The following is an 8,033-nucleotide window of genomic DNA, read 5'->3' on the forward strand; positions in this document are numbered from 1 at the left end:
ACTGTTAACTCTCCTTCCAGACGCACATAAAACATCTCCATTCCAAAGTAAAATCTAGAATTGGCTTCCTATTTTGCAACAAAGCATCCTTCATTCATGCTGCCAAACATACCCTCGTAAAACTGACCATCTTACCGATCCTCGACTTCGGCGATGTCATTTATAAAATAGCCTCCAACACCCAACTCAACAAATTGGATGCAGTCTATCACAGTGCCATCAGTTTTGTCACCAAAGCCCCATATACTACCCACCACTGCAACCTGTACACTCTAGTTGGCTGGCCCTCGCTTCATACTCGTCTCCAAACCCACTGGCCCCAGGTCATCTACAAGACCCTGCTAGGTAAAGTCCCGCCTTATCTCAGCTCTCTGGTCACCATAGCTGCACCCACCCGTAGCACGCGTTCCAGCAGGTATATCTCACTTGTCACCCGCAAAGCCAATTCCTCCTTTGGCCGCCTCTCCTTCCAGTTCTCTGCTGCCAATGACTGGAACGAACTACAAAAATCTCTGAAACTGGATACATTTATCTCCCTCACTAGCTTTAAGCACCACTAGCTTTAAGCACTCTCTTCCCCCTCTCTCCCCTCTCTCTTTGTCTCCTCTCTCTCCTTTCTCTTTCCTCTCTCTCTTTGTCTCCTCTCTCCCCTTTCTCTTTATCTCCCCTCTCCCCCCATTCTCTCCCCTCTCTCTCACTCTCTGCCCTTTCTCTCCCCTCCCTCTTCTCTCTCTTCCCTCTCTCTTCCCTCTCTCCCCTCTCTCTCCCTTTCTCTCCATCTCTCCCCTCTCTCTCGCCTTTCACTCCCCTCTCTCCACTCTCTCTCCCCTTTCTCTCCCCTCCCTCCCCTCTCTTCACCCTCTCTCTCCTTTCTCTTCCTCCTCTCTCCCCTGTCTTTCTCTCCCCTCTCTCTTCCTTCTCTCTTTCTCGCCCTTCTCTCTCCCCTTTCTCTCCTCTCTTTCCCATTTCTTTATCTTCTATCTCTCCCTCCCCTCCATCTTCCATCTCTCTCTCCCATTTCTCTCCCCGCTCTCTTCCCTCTCTCTTCCCTCTCTCCCCTTTCTCTTTCTCTCCCCTCTCTCTCTCCCCATCTCTTCCCTCTCTCCCCTTTCTCTTTCTCTCCCCTCTCTCCTCCCTCATCTCTTCCCCCTCTCCACTTTCTCTCCCATCTCTTCCCCCTCTCTCCCCTTTCTCTTTCATCTCTTCCCCCTCTCTTCCCTTCTCTCCTCTTTCTATCCCACTTTCTCTTCCCTCTCTCTTCCTTTCTCTCCTCTCTCTTCCCTCTCCCTCCCTCCCCTCTCGCTTTCTCTCTCCAGTATGTCTTTGCCCAGTCCTCCTCTTGATGTAGACAGATGGGAATTTACTGCAAATCCCGCAGTGATAAGAGGCCACATGACCCGTGTGCAGGAAGTGTGACGTCTGTCTGTTGCCATTTCTCTGCTTTTATCTAGCCTCCCCTGCTCTGATGGCTAGGGGAAATGATGCAGAGTGGCTGCCGTTGAACAGCCTCTCCCTTGCAGAAGAAATACATTTTGTGTGGTTCACTTCAGATGAACAAAATTAGTCCCCAAAAGTGATATGTCAGCCTATGAATGACAGGCATGCTAATTGTTCTCCTAGGATAGATGTGACAAAATGCTCCACCAATGGGAGAGAGGGGTCTGACTGCACAATAGGCTGGGAGAAAGTGCAGTGTATAGGTTTCCTTACTTGGGGTCTAAGATTTACTGTAGTCCTATATAAACAGGTCAGAAAGGACTTAATAATTATCTCCTGATCCTGGCAGCTCTGAGCTGAGCCCCAGACTGTTAGCTTATAGGGCGCGCGTGTGTGCGACCAGATGCAAGGCTTTCAGAGAAACAAGACATGATTTCAGAAGCAGTCATGTGGAACGTTCCTCAATTTATTTCTGTCTATCTGGAAACCCCAGTATAAGTCTGATCCAGACAGCCTCTTTGTCTGTCTATCGATTTATCAGGAAACCCCAGTATAAGTCACAACCTGTCTGTCTGTCTGTCTGTCTGTCTCAATGTCTGTCTCAATGTCTGTCTCAATGTCTTCCGTCTGTCTACCTGTCTGTCTGTATCTGTCTATCTATCTTCTGTATGTCTACCTGTCTGTCTGTATCTGTCTATCTATCTTCTGTATGTCTACCTGTCTGTCTGTATCTGTCTATCTATCTTCTGTATGTCTAGCTGTCTGTCTATCTGACTAGCTGTCTGTCTATCTGTCTCCTGTCTGTCTCTCTCACTGTCTTCTGTCTGTCTCTCCCACTGTCTTCTGTCTGTCTATCTGTCCTTCTGTATCTGTCTATCTGACTAGCTGTCTGTCTATCTGTCTCCTGTCTGTCATCTGTCTGTCTATCTGACTAGATGTCTGTCTATCTGTCTCCTGTCTCCTGTCTGTCAATCTGTCTCCTGTCTGTCTCTCTCACTGTCTATCTGTCTGTCTCTCTCACTGTCTATCTGTATCTGTCTGTCTGCCTGTATCTGTCTATCTGACTAGTTGTCTGTCTGTCTCTTTCTTTTTTTGTCTCTCTCTCTCTTTCTCTCGCTCACTCCCTCTGTCACTCTCTCTCACAGGTTGACATTTATTGTCTAGAGTCTTGTCCTGGAAGCAGAACGGAGTGATTTCCCCTTAGGTAGGCCAGCTGCAAAGTCAACATTGACTATATTGTAAAAAGTCATGAAAGCAAAAATGTGGTTTTTGATCTTAATTTAAGATTAGGGTTAGGCAGTAAAGGTTAGCAGTGTGATTAACGTTAGGGTTCAAATCCGATTTCATGACTGTGTGGCTGTACCAGCTGGTGACCACTCTGCAGAGCTGCCTCCAGAACAACATTCAGGACAAAAAAAACACTAACTTGCCCCTCCCCCCATCTCTCTTTTGTTGGCAGTCCCAGGTGATGCAGCTATGCCAGGCAGTGCTCCAGATGGGTGGGTGTGTGGGTTTTTAGCCGCGGTGCCCCCCACTCAGACTGGCTGGTTGCTCCCCCCCACCCCACTTATGTAGGCCGGCTCCATTAGGAGCTGAGAGCCCACGGCCATTTACCAGGGGTCTAGATTAAGAAAACACACGTGGATGGCCTGGATGATGAATTATTTCTAGTCCAGCCTGTATGCTGAGCAAACAGGCCTTTCCTATTTATACAATGGACACATGCACACACACACACACACACACACACACACACACACACACACACACACACACACACACACACACACACACACACACACACACACACACACACACCACACACATCTGCATGCAAGTAGACACAAGCATACAGACATAGAGTAGGGCATGTGTAGCCTTGACAAAAACACTGAACATACTAACTACCGCTAGTTAACACCTTGATACTAACTACCACTAGTTAACACCTAACATACTAAATACCGCTAGTTAACACCTAGCATACTAACTACCACTAGTTAACACCTAACATACGAACTACCGCTAGTTAACACCTAGCATACTAACTACCACTAGTTAACACCTAACATACTAACTACCACTAGTTAACACCTAGCATACTAACTACCACTAGTTAACACCTTGATACTAACTACCACTAGTTAACACCTAACATACTAAATACCGCTAGTTAACACCTAGCATACTAACTACCGCTAGTTAACACCTTGATACTAACTACCACTAGTTAACACCTAACATACTAAATACCGCTAGTTAACACCTAGCATACTAACTACCGCTAGTTAACACCTTGAAACTAACTACCACTAGTTAACACCTAACATACTAAATACCACTAGTTAACACCTAGCATACTAACTACCACTAGTTAACACCTAACATACTAACTACCGCTAGTTAACACCTAACATACTAACAACCGCTAGTTAACACCTAACATACTAAATACCGCTAGTTAACACCTTGATACTAACTACCACTAGTTAACACCTAACATACTAAATACCGCTAGTTAACACCTAGCATACTAACTACCACTAGTTAACACCTAACATACTAAATACCGCTATTTAACACCTAGCATACTAACTACCACTAGTTAACACCTAGAATACTAACTACCACAAGTTAACACCTAACATATTAACTACCGCTAGTTAACACCTAACATACTAACTACCACTAGTTAACACCTAACATACTAAATACCGCTAGTTAACACCTAGCATACTAACTACCACTAGTTAACACCTAGCATACTAACTACCACTAGTTAACACCTAACATACTAAATACCACTAGTTAACACCTAGCATACTAACTACCACTAGTTAACACCTAGCATACTAACTACCACTAGTTAACACCTAACATACTAACTACCGCTAGTTAACACCTAACATACTAACAACCGCTAGTTAACACCTAACATACTAACAACCGCTAGTTAACACCTAACATACTAACTACCGCTAGTTAACACCTAACATACTAACAACCGCTAGTTAACACCTAACATACTAAATACCGCTAGTTAACACCTTGATACTAACTACCACTAGTTAACACCTAACATACTAAATACCGCTAGTTAACACCTAGCATACTAACTAACACTAGTTAACACCTAACATTCTAACTACCACTAGTCAACACCTAACATACCAACTACCGCTAGTTAACACCTAGCATACTAACTACCACTAGTTAACACCTAACATACTAAATACTGCTAGTTAACACCTAACATGCTAACTACCACTAGTCAACACCTAGCATACTAACTACCACCAGTTAACACCTAACATACTAAATACCGCTAGTTAACACCTAGCATACTAACTACCACTAGTTAACACCTAACATACTAACTACCACTAGTTAACACCTTGATACTAACTACCACTAGTTAACACCTAACATACTAAATACCGATAGTTAACACCTAGCATACTAACTACCACTAGTTAACACCTAACATACTAACTACCACTAGTTAACACCTAACATACTAACTAACACTAGTTAACACCTAACATACTAACTACCGCTAGTCAACACCTAGCATACTAACTACCACTAGTTAACACCTAACATGCTAACTACCACTAGTTAACACCTAACATACTAACTACTGCTAGTTAACACCTAACATACTAACTACCACTAGTTAACACCGAACATACTAACTACCACTAGTTAACACCTAACAAACTAACTACTGCTAGTTAACACCTAGCATACTAACTACCGCTAGTTAACACCTCAATACTAACTACCACTAGTTAACACCTAACATACTAAATACAGCTAGTTAACACCTAGCATACTAACTACCACTAGTTAACACCTAGCATACTAACTTCCACTAGTTAACACCTAACATACTATCTACCGCTAGTTAACACCTAGCATACTAACTACCACTAGTTAACACCTAACATGCTAACTACCACTAGTTAACACCTAGCATACTAACTACCACTAGTTAACACCTAACATGCTAACTACCACTAGTTAACACCTAACATACTAACTACTGCTAGTTAACACCTAACATACTAACTACCACTAGTTAACACTGAACATACTAACTACCACTAGTTAACACCGAACATACTAACTACCACTAGTTAACACCTAACATACTAACTACTGCTAGTTAACACCTAACATACTAACTACCACTAGTTAACACCTAACATACTAACTAGTCATACAGTCAAATCCAAAAGAGAAAGTCTGAGCACCTGGTTGTTGTGGTCATTAGCAACAGAGAATGGTCTTAGCATCTGGTTGTTGTAGTCATTAGCAACAGAGAAAGGTTTTAGCACCTGGTTGTTGTGGTCATTAGCAACAGAGAAGGGTCTAAGCACCTGGTTGTAGTCATTAGCAACAGAGAAAGGTCTGAGCACCTAGTTGTTGTAGTCATTAGCAACAGAGAGGGGTCTGAGCACCTGGTTGTTGTAGTCATTAGCAACAGAGAAGGGTCTGAGCACCTGGTTGTTGTAGTCATTAGCAACAGAGAAGGGTCTAAGCACCTGGTTGTTGTAGTCATTAGCAACAGAGAGGGGTCTGTGCACCTGGTTGTTGTAGTCATTAGCAACAGAGAAGGGTCTAAACACCTGGTTGTAGTCATTAGCAACAGAGAAAGGTCTGAGCACCTAGTTGTTGTAGTCATTAGCAACAGAGAAGGGTCTAAGCACCTGGTTGTAGTCATTAGCAACAGAGAAAGGTCTGAGCACCTAGTTGTTGTAGTCATTAGCAACAGAGAGGGGTCTGAGCACCTGGTTGTTGTAGTCATTAGCAACAGAGAAGGGTCTAAGCACCTGGTTGTAGTCATTAGCAACAGAGAAGGGTCTAAGCACCTGGTTGTTGTAGTTATCAGAAAGCTCCCCACATTTCTCATTCTTAGATTAGTCCAGTCAGGCTAGAACACACAGTGTGTTTGTGTTTCCATTCCACTGTGACGAGAGATGACTGGGGGGGAAATCAGGAGATGCCGCATGTGTGTTGTATGGGATGGGATGGGGCGATTTATCGGACGGTTAGTTCTCAGAATTCCTTGATTTATGTCGCCATCTGCTGGACTAAAGAAAGAACTACACCATTGGACAACAAACGCATACAGCCATTGGTGTTATTGCTTTTGTAGGTCTACTTTTACTTGCCTGATCCACCATCTTAATCACTGCGCTCTTTTCTGAGTAACAGAATGTAAGCTACCGTGTATAGGATGGTGTAATGAGGCTATACTTATACTAATTCTAATGTTTTCTTGAAATGTGTTTTTATTGTGTCAACCCACCACTTGTTTTGGTAAACAACAGCAGAGGGATGTGTTTGCAGAAATGTGACAATTTTCACATTTGGATGCTACACTATGGATGCAAGGACTTACCATCCATGAAATCAAAATGATATGTTGTTTTGAAGATATACAGTTGATCTAATATCATAATTATATTCATCAAGAATCAAGGGCTTTTACCATGCATTTAAAAGTCCAATCCAGGATAGCCCCTTTAAACGCACGGTATATAAAGTTTGATTTAGTATGTCATTTTGTTTTATAAAATGAGGACCTGATAATGTGGCCTCCAGTTTTGTATCATATGTAGTTGTGTTCCAATTTGAACAACTGTAATAGTCACTGGATGGATTATCACTGTCAAAGTTGGTTGTTTTGTAAGTTGGTTTACATAAAGGTGTTTGCTGATCATGTCATAAGTGAAGTGGATCAGCCAGAGGCTTGAATGTTTACAACAGAGAAATGTTTGAAGCAGGTTTTCTCTCCCCACTTACCAGTATTTAAAACCCATTATTCCTTATAAAGCGATATTGTTAGCAGGAAGACAAATATAGAATATACCTGTATTGAAAATGTTCTTGTATAGTAAGGGCCTTTGGGTTGGATGTAGGTTCTGAGTGGAATTCCATTATTTAGTCAATCAACTCAATTATATTTGAAGAGTTTATTTACAAAAATCTATAGACCAGGTAGAAATTGACTCTACTGACATTTTCAATCTCTCCTTTTCCCAGTCGGTAATCCCAACATGTTTCAAGCTGACCACCATTGTCCATGTTCCCAAGAACTCCCAAGGTAACCTGCCTAAACGACTATCGCCCTGAAGCACTCACATCTGTAATTATGAATACCATCATCCCAGACACCATGGACCCACTCCAATTCACATACAGATCCACAGATGACTCATCCCACTGCCCTCTCCCACCTGGACAAGAGGGGAAATAACTGTCCGAATGTTGTCCATAGAGTTCAGCCTTCAGCACCATAGTACCCTCCAAGCTTATCACCAAGTTGGGGACCCTTGGACCGAACACCTCCCTCTGCAACTGGATCCTGGACTTCCTGACAGGCCGGCCCCTGGTGGTGAGGGTAGGCAACAACACCTCCACCACGATGACCCTCAACACGTGGGCCTCTCAGGGGTGCGTGCTTAGTGCCCTCTTGTACTCCCTGTATTCCCTGTTCACCCATGACTGCATGGCCACACGCAATTCCAACACCATCATCAAGTCTGCTGACGACACGACAGTGGTAGGCCTGATCGCTGATGCCAGCC

This window comes from Oncorhynchus nerka, linkage group LG4, assembly GCF_034236695.1.
Source record: "Oncorhynchus nerka isolate Pitt River linkage group LG4, Oner_Uvic_2.0, whole genome shotgun sequence".
Taxonomy (NCBI): Eukaryota; Metazoa; Chordata; class Actinopteri; order Salmoniformes; family Salmonidae; genus Oncorhynchus; species Oncorhynchus nerka.